The 19,649-nt window shown below is 40.3% G+C and overlaps 1 non-coding gene across 1 annotated transcript; it reads right to left on the bottom strand.

The window, feature by feature from the left end:
- Nucleotides 1-5,093: 5,093 nt before the first annotated feature.
- Nucleotides 5,094-5,201, bottom strand: LOC125999596 (U6 spliceosomal RNA). The gene has a single exon (XR_007492121.1). It is a non-coding gene; the product is annotated as a U6 spliceosomal RNA (small nuclear RNA).
- Nucleotides 5,202-19,649: the final 14,448 nt, after the last annotated feature.

Raw genomic sequence — 19,649 nt, 5'->3', positions numbered from 1 at the left:
ACTTCTTCCTTTCCTATCTGGATTCCCTTGATATCTTTTTCTTGCCTAATCGCTATAGCAAGTACTTCCAGTGCTATGTTGAATAGGAGTGGTGAGAGAGTACAGCCTAGTCTTCTGCCAGAATTTAGAGGGAAGGCTTTTTTTTTTGTCCATTGAGGATAATGTTTGCCACTGGCTTGTGGTAGATGGCCTTAACTATATTGAAAAAGGTTCCTTCCATTCCCATCTTGCTGAGAGTTTTGATCAAGAATGGGTGTTGGACCTTATCAAATGCTTTCTCTGCATCTATTGCTATGATCATGTGGTTTTTATTTTTCTTGTTATTGATGTTGTGTATTATGTTGATAGATTTACGGATTTAAACCATCCTTGCATTCCTGGGATGAAACCTACTTGATCATATTGGATGGTCTTCTTAATGAGGCATTGATTCCTATTTGCCAGTGTGGGGGGAGGTTTAACCCCTTGTTGATGGTCTCCAAGGCTAAGAAAGACTCCCAGAATGATAAATTGAATCCCATTCTTCCGTTTCCCCTTTTGGTGGAGACTTTGATAATAATATCCGAAGTAAATAATCAACGAATGCAAAAGATTAGGGGACCAAAGGTTCAGCAAAGAAAGTCTTTTGTCAGTTGCAGCCAGCTCCAAAAAGCAAACCGAACAAGCTGTCAGTTCTGGGAAAAGAGCTCCCTATGTCTCCCCAACAAGCTATTTATTTCTTTCCTTAATCACCACCACCTGGAAGATCCAGGAGGGATGACAGGCAAAAACAAATACACAACAAGCCAGGATTTTATTGAGGATCTTTGCATCTGCATTCATCAGCGATATCGGTCTGTAATTTTCTTTTTTTGTAGTATCTCTGTCTGGTTTAGGTATCAAGGTGATGTTGGCTTCATAAAAGCTATTTGGAAGTGTTTCTGTTTTTTCAATTTCATGAAAGACTCTTGCCAGGATTGGTAGTAGTTTCTCTTGGAAAATTTGAAAGAATTCATTAGTGAATCAATCTGGGCCTGGGCTCTTGTTTTTGGGCAGACATTTGATTACCATTTTAATTTCATCAATGGTGATGGGGGTGTTTAGATATGCTACATCCTCTTCCTTCAACTGTGGAAGATTATAAGAGTCCAAGAAAGCATCCATTTCTTCCAGGTTCTCATTTTTAGTGGCGTAGAGTTTCTCAAAGTAGTTTCTGATTACCCTTTGAATCTCTGTCATATCAGTAGTGATCTCTCCTTTTTCATTCCTAATACGAGTTATCAAGTTTCTCTCTCTCTCTTCCTTTGTTAGGTTTGCCAGGGGTCTATCAATCTTGTTTATTTTTTCAAAGAACCAACTTCTGCTTTCGTTGATCTTTTGGATTGTTTTTTGGGTTTCCACTTCATTGATTTCTGCTCTCAGCTTGGTTATTTCCTTCTGTCTTCCTATTTTTAGCTCCTTTTGTTGAGAACTTTCTAGTTCTATTAGCTGTGTCATTAAGCTACTCAGGTAAGCTCCTTCTTCCTTCCTGATGTGTGCTTGCAAAGCTATAAATTTTCCTCTCAGTACTGCTTTTGCTGTGTCCCATAAGTTCTAATAGTTTGTGTCTTTATTGTCATTTGTTTCCAGGAACCTTTTGATTTCCTCCTTGATTTCATCTCAGACCCACTGGTTATTCAGTATGAGGCTGTTTAACTTCCAGGTGTTAAAGTTTTTTTTTCTGAGTCCCTTTGGAATTCACAAATAATTTCAGAGCCTTGTGGTCAGTGAAGGTATTCTGCAAAATTTCTATCCTCTTGATATTATGGAGGTATGTTTTATGTGCCAGCATGTAGTCTATCCTGGAGAATGTCCCATGTACATTGGAGAAGAATGTGTATCCAGGTTTCTGGGGATGGAGTGTCCTATATATATCCACTAGACTTCTTTCTTCCATTTCTCTCCTCAGTTCTAGTATATTCTTGTTGGGTTTCAGTCTGGTTGACCTATCCAGTGTTGACAAAGCAGTGTTGAGGTCCCCCACAATTATTGTGTTGTTATTGATATTATTTTTCAGATTTGTCAACAGTTGTATTAAATATTTTGCTGGCCCATCATTCGGTGCATATATGTTTAGGAGAGTTATTTCTTCCTGCTCTACATACCCCTTGATTAATACAAAATGTCCATCTTTGTCCCTTACAACCTTTCTGAGTATAAAGTTTGCATTATCTGATATTAGTATGGCCACTCCAGCTTTTTATGAGTGTTGTTTGCTTGGATAATTTTTCTCCAGCCTTTTATTTTGAGTCTATGTTTGTTCTGACTATTCAGGTGCGTTTCTTGTAGGCAGCAGAAGGTTGGATTGAGTTTTTTGATCCATTTTGCCACTCTGTGTCTTGTCCATTGACTTTGAGAGAAAGAATTGTCCTGGAATTTAACGTCATCTTTATATCGAAATTTGGTGTGTCTTTTGGTTAGTCTTGTCTTAAATTAGGTCTTTCAGTTTTTCTCTTAAGACTGGTTTTGAGTCTGTAAAGTTTCTGAGCTGTTTTTTGTCTGTGAAACCATGTATTCTTCCGTCAAACCGAAAAAGTGATTTTTGATGGGTACAGTATTCTAGGTGAAGCATTCATTTCATTCCGTCTTGTCACATTATCCCACCACTGCTTTCTGGCATTGAGTGTTTCTGGTGACAGGTCTGCTGTAAATCTCAAGGATGCTTGCTTGAATGTAATTTCCCCTTTTGATCTTGCTGTTTTCAGAATTCTGTCTCTATCTGTGGGATTTGTCATTGTGATTAGGATGTGTCTTGAGGTGGTTTTTCTGGGGTCTCTTTTGGTTGGTACTCTTCGAGCATGCAGGATTTGATCACATATATTCTTTAGCTCTGGAAGTTTCTCTTTAATGATGTTCTTGACCGTTGATTCTTCCTGAAAATTTTCTTCCTGGGTCTCTGGGACTCCAATGATTCTTAAGTTGTTTCTGTTGATCTTATCATAGACTTCTATTTTCATCTGTTCCCATTCTTTGACTAATTTTTCCATTGTCTGTTCATTTGTTTTAAGTTTTTTTTCCAATCTCTCCTGCTGTATGGAATTGTTATGTATCTCATCTTCCACAGCACCGTCTATTCTCAGCTTCTGATACCCTGTCCCAGAGCTTATCCATTTTGTCATTCACTTTGTTTACTGACTTTTTTAGACCTGTTAGTTGACATGTTATTTCAGTTTGGAGTTTTATGATTTCTGTCTTCATATTTTCTTGGTTCTTATTAGTGTTCTGTTCAACTCGATCCATGGTTTCTTTGACTTCATTGAGCATCTTCCATATTGCTAGTCTAAAGTCCTTATCTGAGAGGTTGATTAGTTGGTTGGTCATTATCTGGTCATCAGAATTGTCCTCTTCATTCTCTATGTCTGATGCTGGCCTGCGTTCTTTCCCCATTGTCACACTTGTATTGTGGGTTTTTCTATGTGTTGTGGTGGTATTCATTGGCTATATGATGCAGGCAGCACACTCCTCTGGCTCTGCCCTTTCTGAATGGGCTGACTTGCCTCTAAGGGAGGGGAGTCCTCCGTGGATGAAGCCTCACACAGGGTCAAATCTTAGGCCCAAGCACACAGCAGAGAAGACAGTCTGGAGAGAAATGCTTGCTTCTATGATCTAGCACAATTCTAATTGTGGTTTTTTTCTTCTTGTTGCGATGGTGTTCTTCTCTTAGAAAGAGCACAGGGCCGTGTAGCAAAGAGGAGCTAAGTGCTCTGCTGGAGCCTCTTTTCAGCCCACTCACAAGAGTTTCACGCAACAGGATAGTAGACAGACACACACAGGCAGCACTCTGAATTTTTCACATTTGGTCCCCACTGGGCAGGCGTAGTTTTCACTTGCTCGCTGGGCAGCTTCAGAATACAGTATTTTTGGGGTTTGCTACCCAGGACTCTGAGGGGAGCTTCAAAAATTCAGGAAAGACAGAGAAGCACAGGACAGGGCTCCCTTCACGTCCTCAGTTTCCTCAGAAGAAGCCACATAGACATTTTTTAATATATGATCATGTTAACACATATAGAATAACAGTTACTATATTACATTGCATATAATTAAATATACTAAATATGTAAAATGGTGTTATACAAAGAATATAATAGAACATAATAATTTAAATATCTTTAAATATATTTTTAAATATTTAAATATCTTTAATTAGAGTTAGGAGAGAAGAGGTAGATTTGATATGACAGGGAGAAAGGGGTGGGGGTCTTATCATTTAGGACTTGGTAGAGTACAGTACTGCTATAGAACATTACTAGAAACTTAAGAGAAAGGAAATAATAGAACCTTCAAAAGAGGCAGTTGGGTCAAGGATGGAGTTGAAACTGGAAACATTGTTTCAAGGAATTGAACACTGTTGAAGGAATTGGTATACTATTGGATGCCTGAAAATTAATCATAAATAAGCTTTTAAATAAAGACTTTTAGGTTCAAGAAAATAGAAAATAATAGTCTCCAGGTCTGCATATGTTCAGTTCCACAGTCACACTTTATTCTTGAACGAGATGTAAACCAAGACATGACAAATCATAGACACAATAGCCACACGGCTGATATCTACCAGTCTCAGGAGGACAGAGTGAACCAAGACCCACCCTGCCAAAGCAACACCAGCTATACCCATAAACCATAATCACCATTTTGCCAGTGGTCCAGCTTCGTCAATAATCCACAACTCTTTGTGGCTATGGCAAACTGTCCTAAACGCTACTTCTGCCCGTATTTGGGCAGATAGCACAAGTCATTATTGGAGTGAGTGCAGGGAACCACCAAACCCCTACTTTCTCCTACTTCTAGTAGGCCTTACAAATGAAATCATGCCCTACAAAGGCCTTCAGATCAGTAATAGTGATTGGACTTCACAAAAAAAACTCTGAATTTTAAAATGTCTTAATCCCCGTAGAAACACACCAATTTAGATGCAATATTTACAGAAAGCCACCTAATGTTCAGAAACAAAAGGTAACAGAATGATCAATAGGAGCAACAAGAACTTACTAAAACTTCTGACAATAACTTGATGACACCTTTTGAGATAATTTTTACATAATCGATTATAACTATACATTTTTATTTATCTTAGTCTTTTATTTCCTTTTCTCACGAATTTGCATGTTATCCTTTCACACAGGCCATGCTAAACTTCCCTGTATCATTCCAATTTTGAGAATATATGCTGCCAAAGCGAGCACTCTATTTTCCCTTTTAAAGAGTAATTTCACTTCCACTTATCTCCAAACAAATGTAAATCCACAATTCCAACAATGTGATACTTTAAAGAAAGACTTTATATAGAGTAATTTATATTTAAAAGAAAAAATAGACTGGTGATCTCTAGGAAAACTGCCATCAAATTTAACCCATTGCAACTATATTACATAAATGATAAAAATATTAAGTAATAATTAGAAGCAAAGACCTATATGAGCAAAAAAAACATACAATTTTTTTTGTAAATTTTAGTATCCTTATTTTTAATTGATAGAATACAAGATCATTAAGAATATTGGTCCATGGTAATAGGGCTCTGGGAAGGGCAATTATCTTACACATAGCTGACGTGAAATTGAGCCCTGGCACACCATCTAGTCCCCCAAGCTCCACCCAGAGTTACTAGTTGCTGAATGCAGAGTAAGGAATAACCCATGAACATTGCTGGGGGTGTCACCAAAAGAAAAATTTGTAAGTATAAGGAAAACAGAAAAATTTAGCACCTTGTACTTATGGCATTCATAGGACACCTGCTCAACATCATCAAAATAAAATTATTTTCAGAATAAACACAGAACATTATCTAAAATAGAAAATATTTGGGTCCAGTTTTTCTTTAAGTATCTAAGTAAAAAAAATTGTTTTCCTTTTCAGAAGAATACATTTCTGAATCAATGTATACAATAAACCTGAAAATTTCCCCCAAAACTTGATAATCTAAAATTGTCAAAAATTACTAAATCCCAGTTTCTTGAAGGTTCTCTGTCCTTCCTGGGAGCCAGGAGCCTCTACCAGCTTGAGTTCGGCAGGCCTCCGCCATGCCAGAGGTCTTCTTAACCAGGCCTAGAAGGGTGTGGGACTTGGGTGACCCCAACACCCTCTACCGCCTTGCTCCAGATGTCCAGGGCTTCCCTCGGCCACATGCCTTGGCAAGCCAGCGAGGTAGGTCCCTCGGTGGAGCTTGAACGTTGCCCTAGGCTTTCCCCTATTCCCCACTAGGCTCCTTAGGTAGGGTCTGGGTGGGGGCCCTGAACTTCCGGCCTCCCAGCTTCTTGAAGGTTCTCTTTCCTTCCTGGGAGCTGGGAGTCTCTACCAGCATGGGGTTCGGCAGGTTCACCATGCCAGATGCCTTCTTTAGCAGGCCTAGTGGGGGTTCGGGACTTGGGTGACCCCAGCACCCCTCTACCACCTTGCTCCAGATCTTCAGGACTTCCCCGGGCCACATGCATGGGCAAGCCAGCAAGGTGGGTCCCTAGGCGGAGCTTGAAGTTTGCCCTAGACTTTACTTGTGGGTTGCACTAAAGCAGTCACTGGTAATCTCTTACCAGTACATATTTTCAAAAGGTACATTAATAGTTTTCCCTATCATTGAATTATATTTTTGTGTATGCAGTATGTCGATTTTGTACTCTGCTCTTTCGCACACCCCTACTAAAGATCATTTTTCTCTTAACTCTCTCACCCTCTATCATCATTATTCCACATTTACCTTTTTTAACATAAGTACTGTAGAATCCTAAGTCACAGACCATAGTGGTGCCCTGGAGTTAACACCCCCCCCAATTATTCCAAAAAGCATAGAATGTACACGTATATCTTTTAAACATTTTATGTGTGTTTTATTTGACGGCTGTAACTCTTGCTGAATATTTTCGTATGTACTATTTCCCCTTTTTTATCTTTTCTTCTCGTTGTGAACTGTTCAATAGGGAATTTGTTGAAAGAGTCCCTCAGTTTAATGCTTATGTTTGAACCAAGTCATGGGTATTGTTGGACATGTTCTTAAGCCCCCATATACTCCAATAACACCACGTGGCTTTATTTCTTGTTTGCTTAGGCAAATTAAAATGGAAAAATACTATACATACAAATAAGTTCTTTGCTAATAGAGATGGGAACACACAAACCTTGTAGTGCAATGGGACCTTACACCCGGCACAGGTCTCAGAAGAATGGGCATTCTCCATTCACCCTTGATCTAGGGAAGACATCTACAAAACATTCAAGGTTGTCTATAACATCACCTGGAGGCAATCCTCTACCAGTGAAGACCCTACCGCTGCTCTGACATCGACCTACTCAAAAAGAGACTTCACCTTAACACTGAGAAGACTTAACAAAAAACAATGACCTGCTTACTAGACTGGGCTTTCTGTTTTGCCCCTTGATTGTGAAGTGAAAAGAGAAGCTAATCCACACCATCCTGACTTCAATGTAGGATGTGCAGATTCCAGGATATTTAGTACAGAAACCTGATGCCAACAATAGAGACTGCATGAAAAATAAAACTGTATTGGCACTACAGACAATGACTTGGATTGAACAAACTAGTTTGCCTGAAGCCTAGAGTTGGTCTTCTGTCAGGAAATTCAAGGGTAGGGTCTCCTTGTATTTAGACCAAAGCTTTTCCTTTCCATCTCTCCCATATTTTGGTGGGCCTATGCAAACAATATTTGCCACTCTAACACCGTTTTTACTGTGCTCCTTTGACTCTAACCCTTAAAAAAAACTTCTTAAACTTTTGATGTTTACTTAAACAAATATGCATGTGCATGAAAATATAAAACAATAGTATGCCTTCAATGTTTAAGGAGTCACATAAATTTCATGGCTTTAGATTGCTTTGTGTACTGCTAAGAAATGTTATAATGTACTACAATCTGGGAACTAGTGGACAAAGTAATTGTACATGGGTTCTGCCTTATTTTTCTTAATGTTCTTTGACTGTAAGTTCAATATTTAGGCGTCATCAATGGAATTTCCTCTGAGAACTATGTTTATGGGCGATTGTCCTTCCACTGTAACTTTACCTTGTCCTCTTTGCATCGTTGTTCTCATAATTAAAAATAAAAAATTAAAAAAAAGATGTGTGCACTGAAACACGTTTGATAGTATCCAAGATCTGGAAGGAGCTCAAGAGCCCAATAATAGTTGAATGCATAACGATGTAAGATATTTTAAAATATGTAATGCATATACACAGGAAATACTATTCAGGTCTAAGCAACAGTGAAATCTTTCCTTTAATTACACCTTGGAATGATCCAGGGGCATGGTGATAAATGGTATAAACCAGGAAGAGAAAGAAAAGTACCCGAGGCTCTCACTGATTTATAAAACTATGGGGAATAATGTAACCGCCTCTGCTTCTGCCTTTTGCTGGGAGAGAATTCCGGCCGGCAGCTTTTTCTCAACCGGGACAGAAGGCAAAAAGCAGCTACAAATAATTCGCGAGTGTTAAGCTCTTTTGTGAACACCTAAAAAATTAAGCTGTAGAAATTAGTTGAATGGCTCCTGGTGACGTAAGCCAGTCAAGAGGTTTATTGAGGAGAGAGGAGGGTTTTTATGCCCTGCTTCAGTGGGAGGAGCAGCAACATAGGATTGAAACTTAAACCAATCAGATTTGTACAGGTACAACGATTTTAACCAATGGGAGCATAGACACATTTTGATGGCGGGAAGGATAAAGAGGAACCTGGCAGGATGGGGGGAGGGGAAGCAAATCCTTAATAGATCTTTCTTTTGTGCAAGCAATAAGGATTACAGTTTAAACCTTACAAAAACCTATCTATAATTACGTTTTTGAGAGCAGTTACAAAAACAGGTTCCATGGAAAGGTTAAGGAATCTGGTTTAAGCCAGATTCTGTGTGCCGGGCTAAATTTATTTGCAGAGTTTCTTTTTGGCTCGGGGCTAAGCAAACTTATGGCTTGAATCAGGCTCCGTCTCCCACATCTCCCCCTGTTTAGTATACAATATGGAAGGGACAGATGTGCCTCGGTGGACTGGCCACACTGGGTGAAGAGGTGTGGGGCTTCCAGTCACCGCATCTGCTACCCTTGAGTCAGTCGTTTCCAAAGCTTGGCAAGGCGCGAGCGCACAGATTGAGGTCTATGCGCCAGCTCCTCGATAACTTCAAACTTAAGTGGCGGAGAGTTGGCAGGAGGGGAGATGTCAGGCGTCAGCTGGTCTTCTGAGGTGCATAGTTGCTGGTACAAAACTTTTGAGTCCTTTCTGGTTGCTTCATCCACTTGATTCTTTACGAAGGTGGTGAGTTTGCGAAAAGCCCAAGGACCAAAAGAAACTAGCAACATGAAGCCAATGAAGGGTCCCAAAAAGGCTGGGAGCACTGTTGTTATCCATGGAGTGGTAGAAAACCAATTTTTGTACCAGCTCTCACTCTGCTCTATATTTTTTTTGTCTATCTACTAAATCATCCTCTATACATTGAATGCTATCTCTAACTAAACCTGTTTCATCCTTAAAAACACAACATTCTTCTTTAAGGGCTACACAGACTCCCCCTTTCTTCAAAAAAAAGGAAACCAAATTAAAACACGGTGGTTTTGCTGCACTATCTTTGCTAGGGATTTAACAGTGTGCTTTAAGTATTGTAAACTTAGTTTAAGATTGTAAACATTTTTAACAATAGTTATACTTAAGGCATTAACAGATTTTAGAGTATGAATTAATGAATAAATTATTGTGCCAGCACCAATAATACCCAGGCCCATTAATAAGGCAAGGGTAAGAGCAGTAACTGGTTTTTTTTCTGCGGCAGGAGAGAGACACAGAGTTATGTTTAAGGGGTAATAAATTAGTTTCAGGTGTAACAGTTAATTTAGGCATTAAAACAACCAACACAGTAGTTCTAGGGCTAAAGAAACAAATGTAAAACAATGGGGGAGACAAACCAGTGAAACAGGCAAAAAACGTTAAATTGGGGGCAATTATGAACTGAAAGGAGAAATCAACGACAAGAATTTGATTACAATTTTCAATAGGGGGAATTATATTGGGTACCAAGGGGCAAAGTTCAAGTTCCACCACTAGTTTTAAAGTTAAGTCATGTTGAAGCTTCATACCGCATCGCAGAAGTTTGTTGTCGTTGGTGAAGTAAGGCAGTTCAAGGCAGCAATTTAGGCTGGTGAGGTGGGTGAATAGCAGGTACCGAAGGCGTCTGGGCAGAGGCGTTGATCATGACAAGGATGAGCTGAGAGGAGGAGGGGGGTCCGGAAGACCGCGTGGGCTGGAAGGGTGGGGAAGCAGGCAGAGTTCTGAAGAGCTCAGGGCATGGGAGAGGTTGAGCTGACATAGCCAGTGTGTTCTGGGGAATGGGTGAATGGGCCAGGTCGTGGCAAAAATTGATTGGGGGTGGCTCACTTTTCCTCAGCACCCATGGCGAGGGCACAAAGGGCTACTTCCAGGATGGGTCAGGGGATGAGTGGGAGGGGGTTGGCTATGTATCCGGCACCATAAAAGGGGAAGGGAAGGAACCAGAGGTGTTGTCATCGTCTTGCAAGGGAGAGTCAAGTGGAGCAAACAAATTAATGAAGCCTTGGTTCGAAGGGGGTGGTTGGTGGCAGCCAGGCAGAGTACCAAATTCAGCATTGTCAAAGGTGGAGTCAGTCAGAAACAGGTTCGCAGGAATGGCAGCTAGCAGGAGGGGTGGCAGGCTCTTTTGAAGTGAATGAGGGCAGAACTGCGGGAAGCTGCAGGAAGTCTGTTTATAAGAAAACAGCTTGGCAGGAGGCAAAATGGTTATTTTTGAATGCCACGGGAATGCCTCCTGACTCCTGTAAGACTTCAGCATTAAAAAATTTTTATAATTAACAATTGCCAATTGTTTAAAAACTTTTAAACTGAACTTAAATGATTATTTAAACTTCTTAGTTATTATTTTAAAGCTAGATGCTATTCTTTAGTTACAAATTCATATTTTATAGGCCTTAACTTACACATAGCAGGAAAGCTGGGGATTGCAAAGTCCAGAAATTCTCCAGGGAAAACTTATTCCTGATGGCCATTTGAGAAATTTTTGGGGTTTACCATCCCCTACTGTTTCTGCCATGCTGATAGAACAAAGCTAGCTTAGCACAGGATTTTTTAGCAGGATTTCACAGTTTGTTAGATGACCAGACTAAGCCAGGTTAAAAAAAATTAATTGAAATTTCAAAAATGGATAAGGCTTTTAAAAATTGTATTTATCAAGAAATGTAGAAATAACAGATAAACAGACAGAACAAACAACACGAAACACAACATTGTGGCCACTTTCATTCATAACACACACATGAACAGACAAGAGGATTCATTCAAAACTTGCATTAGAAAAATTAACAAGCGCTTTTAAATATTTAGCCGGCATGTTTGTAAAAAAATTGTTAATGTAGCTGGAGTGGAACTGCTGAAAATAAATTTTAAGGTTTAGCTTTAACACAAAACATTTTTAAAACAATTTTAATTTGAAGTTTAAAACATGAAGTAAAATGTTAGCAGTTAAAAAATTTTGTTAAGTGAAATGGTTAGGGGAGCACTGTAGGAGTTTCCACTCTGAAGTATAATATCATTTGCTGTAAAGGAACAGGTTTTCTTTTATTTAGTGTAACAGGAAAACAGTGAGGCAGCTGTAATAAAGTGTTAAAATTTTTAACAACTGTTTTTACTTTGAAGACTTTAAGTGAATAATTTGTAAAAATTATATACCAAATTAGGAAGGTTAAGTACATCATTTTTACCTTATTTTTTAAATACCTTAAGAATTAAAATACATTTTCTAATAGAAATATAAAAAGACTCAGATTTTAATACCTGTGTGTACGATTAAATTTTTAAAACACCAAAAAGTTTTTCTTTGAACCAACCACCTTTGGTCCTGGATCGGCTGCTTGCAAGGCAAACACCGCTGTGCTATCTCTCCGGGCCCCCTGTGCTATCTCTCTGGGCCCTTCCTTTATGTATAAATTTTTAAAACACCAAAAGGTTTCTCTTTTTTTTTAACCCTGGCAGACATAAATTTAGAAGGTTTTATAATCTCAATGTTATACTAATCAGTTTACAACACCCAATGCACAAAACTTAATTACACAAATGCTTTTAGAAAAGGCACACTTATGCACCTAATTTAATTCACAAACTTTACATTTGAGGCATTTATGAGACGCAACAAAATTCTACCCCCGCCACTTTGTACCACAAACACTACCTTTGCATAGATTAAAGGGCTTAGTATAACATTTTTGAACACTTTTAAAACTTTTTAATTTTACCAACTGTGGCCTTTATGTTAGAAAAAACATTTTAAGTTAGGAATCACAACAGAGAGACAACCATAAAAACCTAAGGGAAGATAGGGCTGCATTTTTATTGTAAGGGATGGGGTTTTTTTCGCATTGCTTGCTAAAATTGCTGAAGCGGCCGCATGGCCAGGAGGGTGCGGGGGGTAGCAAAAGTTTGTTGCCACGTGTGGAACCTGGGCTCAAGCTGGGAACCTGAAAATGTGCACTGCACCTTTAAGGCGAAGCCAGCCATAGGAGCTGAGAGATTAGAATTTCAAGCTTAAAATTAGAATTTCAAGCAGGAGAGCGTGTAAGGGGCTTGGGGTCATAGGAGGTTACGGCTTAAAACAGCTTTGTGAGGCTTTTTTTCAATTAAAGGCTTTGTGCTGTTTGAGCCAGCAGAACGGTGGCTTATGCACTTTTAGGCGTGGCTCTTAAGCCTGGAGGCAGCAGTGAAATAAGCAGGGGAAAGCCTTTGTTCTAAGGGAGGGAAAGGTTGTTCTGCAGGTAAGCTGTGTGAGGTGCGGTTAAAACAAAACAAGGGCAAACATGAGCGAGGACAAAAAAAATTTTATAGAGATTTTGTTTGGAGATTTCTACGCATCTGGCTTTTAACTCAGACTGAATATTAGCAATGAATTTGGCTTCTGTGCTTGAGGGGGCTGCCCATAGTAAAAAAAAGCACAGGAGTCCCAAAGCCAATTGCGGGACTATGAGGTCGGCACAAATTGAAAGTGTGCACACAAGGAAGGCTGACTACTACACATCGTCACCCCTGATGGGGGCTTGTTACCCCTGATGGGGGCTTACCCAACTTATGTGTAAGCTCCTGGACTCGCCTGCTCCAGCCGACCGGATGATCACGTAGGATTCGAAACACACACGTGGGGTGCCATTTTGTAACTGCCTCTGCTTCTGCCTTTTGCTGGGAGAGAATTCCAGCCGGCAGCTTTCTCTCAACCGGGACAGAAGGCAAAAAGCAGCTACAAATAATTCGCGAGTGTTAAGCTCTTTTGTGAACACCTAAAAAATTAAGCTGTAGAAATTAGTAGAATGGCTCCTGGTGACGTAAGCCAGTCAAGAGGTTTATTGAGGAGAGAGGAGGGCTTTTATGCCCTGCTTCAGTGGGAGGAGCAGCAACATAGGATTGAAACTTAAACCAATCAGATTTGTACAGGTACAACGATTTTAACCAATGGGAGCATAGACACATTTTGATGGCGGGAAGGATAAAGAGGAACCTGGCAGGATGGGGGGAGGGGAAGCAAATCCTTAATAGATCTTTCTTTTGTGCAAGCAATAAGGATTACAGTTTAAACCTTACAAAAACCTATCTATAATTACGTTTTTGAGAGCAGTTACAAAAACAGGTTCCATGGAAAGGTTAAGGAATCTGGTTTAAGCCAGATTCTGTGTGCCGGGCTAAATTTATTTGCAGAGTTTCTTTTTGGCTCGGGGCTAAGCAAACTTATGGCTTGAATCAAGCTCCGTCTCCCACAGAATAAAGGAAGGGATAGTGAACATTTAGTACAAAGAATCCTTGGACTCTGCCCAAAGACCTGAGATTCATAAGTAGGTCTGAGGAGTAGACAGACAGCAGGATCCTATGGAAGGTGGTAGATGATATTTATACTTTGGTGGTGTATGTAACATGACATGTTGTACTTCTGAAACATAAATTGTTATGCACTTGTAATTTTCAGAGATGAAAGAGAGGAGGGCTGGAAGTTACAGCCCACTTCATGAACCTCACCACAAAGAGTTATGAGTTTAGTTAGAGAAATAACTACATTGGGAACTATTCTAACAATGAGAATGTATGAAGGAAATAGAAAGTCTGTCTATTGTACAGGTGGGGGCAGGGTGGGGAGGATAGATAATTGGGACATTGGTGGTGGAAATGTTGCACTGGTGATGGGGGTGTCCTCTGATATGACTGAAACACAACCAAAATCATATTTGTAACCAACGTGTTCAAATAAAAATTATTATTTTATGAAAAACAATGTTAACTGATCAAAAGGAAATGTAAACCAACATTTTACATAAACACCACATCTAACAATAAGTCTGAACTAAGAAAAGCATCAAAAATTGACAATTAAATACAAACAAAACACAGCACATAAAAATCTTATAGCATGCAATAAACATATGGCTTAGAAGGCAATCTTTATCAGAGAGCAAAAACAGATTCCTTCTCCTAGACTTACACCTTACAAATAACTCAGAGTTATATAGTAAATATGGTATTATGGCCATATGTAGTGACATAATTACTACAGTCAAGCTAATTAATATCTTCCTCATATTTACCGCTTTTGGTGGAGAGACCATTGAAGAGGATCTAGATGCTTGGCTGTACCTTTGACCTTGGAATTGATTGCTCAATAATGCCAGGAGCTTTCCCTGAGTACAGAATCAGTAGTGATGCCCGATCATCGCCGGTGTGGCCCAAACATTTCTCCCTGCCCCCCAAAAGGTAAAGATGTTCAATCTCATAGCTTTTGGCTACATCTGAATTAAACATCAATAAATAACAGTTAAAATTGTCTACATGCTGCCGAGGGCGTGGGAAAACTGCATCATATACTGTTAGCGAATATCTAAATTTATGTCACCCTGAAAAATGGATTCATAGTTTGTAATATAACTAAACATGCAATTTATATTCTCAAAATTGTGCTAATTGAGAATAATAAGTTCAGACTTCACTGGGTCCTTTGCCCACTTTATAGCTGAGGACCTTCTTCTGTAACCCCAACCCAGCCCACCCACACAGCTGCTCTCCTTTCCCATAATAGTCATCTCATTTCCTCCTTCTGAACCAGCAAAGAACTCACACAGAGACAAAGACTTATCACATGTTGCTGTTGTTGTTGTTGTTTAACATCATCAGAGACCCAAGTGGGAACACTTGATTGTGAAGTGTGCCTTTCCTAAATCAGGGATGATAAACTGGTTTAGAGTTGCATCTTTACTCTGAAGAGGGTGCTGATTCAGAATCATATGGAGGTGATGACATTAAGAACAAGGTGTCAGACCACAATTTGCATCGTAGGGTTCATTGCCTTTAGGACTGGTGTTTCTTTTACTTTCTGAGGCATTGGGTGCGACCTCTAATTCTGATAACCAGGCTGAGACCACCATCAAGGTAGCAAATCGACTGCTTGTTGAATGTAGTTATACTTTGGTTGGAATAGAAATCATTTTCGGGGGCCTTTTCATCCTTTCCATTTGTTTGTTTGGAGACCTGAAATGAGAGGAGAAAAGACACTGGGGTGGGCAAGATAATGTGGTTGGGGGGACTAGGGCCAATGGAACAGGGCAGGTGCCAGGACAGGGCAGGAGCTGAGTGGCAGGGCATTGCTGGGAAGTGGAGGTACTTAGGTGGCACCACTGTCTCACCTTGGACCCCTTGTCTAATCGAGGGGTCGAAGTAGATATCTTCCTCCTTTCTATATCTCGGAAGTTCAAAAGTGACTGTGTCATGGCTCGTGTATTCTCTCGGGAGCTTGAAGATACCTGGCTCATGGCTCTTCCCATCTCTGGAGAGTTTGCCAATGCCTGGTTCATGTCACGTCCCATCTCTTGGGAGCTTGAAGATGACTGGCTCGTGGCTTGACTGGGAGCTTGATCTTTCACCAAGCCTTTGCCTTCTTTTGGTCTAGGAGTACCTGGGCATGGCAGTGGCCTAGAGGTGGCCACCCTCAACAATTGGATGTATCACACCCTTTCACTATGATTGGCCAGACAACCTGTTTCTAGCTACTGGGAACACTGGAGGGCCTTTATCATCACAAAGAGCTAGTCTGACCAGCACGGGGAGGACGATGCCAGCAAAGGCTGCAATCAGTGGGCACAGCTTGCAATGTGCTCCCAGAAATTGCCTACTGTTTGCTCGCTGGGAGTCTGGGGTCTCTTTGGCGATGGACCCAATAGCTAAACCTGGCATTGAGCGGAATACTGCTGATGAGGCAAATGTTCCTTCACATACATTGTATTGCACTTCTGGTCTTAGGAATCCAAACCTACAGCTGACGAGGGCAGAAAGAGACAGAGAATAAGATAGAGGAAGAAAGAAAAAGAGAGAGAGTCAAAGAGAGAAAGACAGACTGAAAGACATAGAGAGAAGTTAGAGAGACAGAGAGACAGAAAGATTAGTTTTGTGTTGCCTTGTTGCTGTTTTCTTCTTCCAGAATTTGGATGAGCTTCAGTGGATGTCCAGTGCCTTTTGGTGATCTGGTGTCTTTTAGATCTAGCAAGTGTGTTCATTGCTGATGAAATAGGCAACACCATATGTTGCTGCTCCCTTGTATATTGCTTATCGGGGGGTGAACATTTGTTTATTTGGTAATCACACCACTGGTGATCAGGGATAACTTCTGTCTCTGTTCTCAGAGATTATTCCTGAAGAGGCTCCAAGATCATATATGGTGCTGAGTATTGAACCTGAGTTTTCCAACAGCATGCTATGCAAGTTCAGTACGTGCTGTTCTATTACTTTGACCTATTGTTATATTTTTATTGTACTAAGTCACTCTGACATACAAAGAAAGTCATTCATAACTGAGTTATGGACATACAATGTTCCAGCATTGATCCCACCACCAGTGTCAACTTCCTTCGACCAAAGTGCCCACTCCTATAGTCTGCCACAACAATAAGCACGTTTTTAAGTTAAGTTGTTGACTTTTGGGGCCTGAGCGATGGTATAGAAGTAGGGCTTTGGCCTTTCATGTGGCTGACCCAAGAAGGACTACAGTTTGATCCCCAGGGTCCCATATGATTCACCCAAACAAGAATGGTTTCTGAGCGCTTTGTCGGGAGTATCCCCTGAGCATCACCAGGTGTAGCCAAAAAATCCAAAATAAAAAAGTTGTTGACTGTTGGATTTCTTCACAGTTTGGTTTGGGGGGGCAACCTAGAGTTTTTCTGGCAATACTACTGGCTGTATGTTCAAGAAATACTCCAAACAGATGCAAGGCTTTATTTTTTGCATGGCCCCACAATTCTTACCTCTTCTTTTCAATGTAGTTAATACTCTGCTTTATTTTGTGAGCTATACCACTTTTTTACGACCTCAATCCTTTGGGCTTACTCCTGACTGTGCTCAGAGATCACTCCTGGTAGAGCTTGAGGGACAGTATTGTTGTAGACTCTACAGCAGCCCCTGCACATGTCTACTGGTTTACGAGATATACTATCTTTCCAGCCCTTTCAATATATTTTTAGCCTAGCAGGCAATCAACTGAAAGAGACCCATGAGAGTTTTCATAAACAATATATTGGACATTACCTACATTCAGAGATAAGTACCCACAGGAACCTTCCTATTAAGCAAGTATATTGAAGCAAATATATTTTCAAATGAATTCAAAGGCAAGTATTACAAAACAAATATTTCCCCAGAAATTCAGTTGTAAAGATGTTTATTTGGATTTTGATAATTACAACAGCCAAAAGGAAAACCATCAGAAGGAAAATGGTTTAAAATTTCTAACTAAATTTGCTGGAGGGATGGCGCAGGAGGTAGGGATTTTGCCTTGCACACACTAAGGACAGATGGCAGTTCGATCCCTAGTCATCCCATATGGTCTACCCAATCCAGAGGCAATTTCTTAGTGCATAGTCAGGAGTCACCTATGAGTATCACAGGGTGAGGCTCAAAAACCAAAAAAAAAATCTAACTTAAATTCTAGGTGAGACTTTGAAAGTGTGAGGAAGATTACTATGTGACTCATACAACCGTGAATCCATGCTATGCAGTGACTGAAGCATGATGAGTGTGTGCCATTATTCAGGTACTTAAAGTGATCATATAGTTCAAGAACAGCCAGGATAACTACTTGAACTGACTTCACAACAATCTTGATTGTGTAAGATTAATGAGTACCAGGATCAGCTTCATTTCGTTTTTGGACTACATCTACTAGTGCTCAAGAGGTACTCCTGGATCTGTGCTGAAGACTCACTTCTGGTTGGCTTGGGGGCCATATAAGATGGTGGGGTATGGGAGAATTCAACACATGTTGTCATCGTGCAAGTCATGCACCCCACCAGCTGTATCATTGATCTGTCCTCAGGAAGAATTTTACTGTGAATTAAATTTGATGGACCTTTACTTATCTCACTTTAAAAATATAGCCACTTCCAGAGATACTCAAGAATTTCTCTTGGCTCTGACTGCAGGAATTACTCCCAGTGATACTCTAGGGGTAATATGAGATGCTATGGATCCAACCTAGGTAGGCCTTGTGCATGGCCTCTATACTATAGCTCTGTCCCTGTACTTAAAAATATTGAAGCAATAATACAGAATTGAAGAGATAATATAGCAGGTAAGGTGTTTGCCTAGCAAAAAGCCAATCCATATTCAATTTCTGGTAGCCGCTATGGTCCCCTGAACCCTGCCAGAAGTTCTTGAGCTCAGAGCCAGGAGAAAGCCCTGAACTAAGAAGGGTGTAGCAAAAGAATGAAAGAGAGCATGAGAAAAAGAAAACAAGTAGGAAGAAAGAAGACAAAGAGAGAACAAACTAATATAGGTATAATGCAATGAAACTTTAGTAATTACATGAATGCAGAGAAAACACTTGGATGAGTTACCTGATAGTTGACAACATTAGGTTTCTTTCTCCTTATCTCCACCACAATTGGTGACTCTGTTGTGTAGCTATATTAGATCAGAGGCTAGTGTCTTACCAATTTGTCCCAGCCTCACCAAACTTGTCAAAACAACATCAAAACTACTTCAGACCCCTCCTTGGAGATATCTCCTTTCCCTGCTCTGCAAGACCTCCCTAAACTATGCATGACCTCACCACCGTGCTCCAAATCTCAACTCCACTCCACAAAAACCCCCAAATCTTCCTCCAAAACTCTCCCAGCCTCCTCTACTCTAGAAATTCAACAGACTCATCACAAACCTCATATTTCGACCCAAATATTTCTGACCCACCCAAAATATGACAAAATCCATGTAAACTTTCCCCAAATTCCTTCCAAAACTCTGTAATCTCCTGGAAAAAATCCTCAATCTTCCCAAACTACTCCAAGACACCCACACTCAACTTCAAAACATCCCACTCTCCTCTCCAAAAGGCCTCCTACACAGATGACCTCAAATCCACCAACAAAACTTACCATATCTCATTCAAAACCTGCCCCCTTTTCCAAGAACTCACACCCCCACAAAACTCCTCATTTATCTCTGAAACTTCCATACCCTCCTCCCAAACCTACTCCTCTTAATGAAGACCTCAGATCCCTCTCCAAAATTTCCCTACCCTCCTCCAACACCAGCCCTTCTTCCCCAGTGCCTCCAATTCTCCTCACAAACCTCCACCACATACCTCCCAAGACTCAGTACATC

This window comes from Suncus etruscus, chromosome X (genome assembly GCF_024139225.1).
Source record: "Suncus etruscus isolate mSunEtr1 chromosome X, mSunEtr1.pri.cur, whole genome shotgun sequence".
Taxonomy (NCBI): Eukaryota; Metazoa; Chordata; class Mammalia; order Eulipotyphla; family Soricidae; genus Suncus; species Suncus etruscus.
This window is presented reverse-complemented; position numbering and strand designations above follow the sequence as displayed.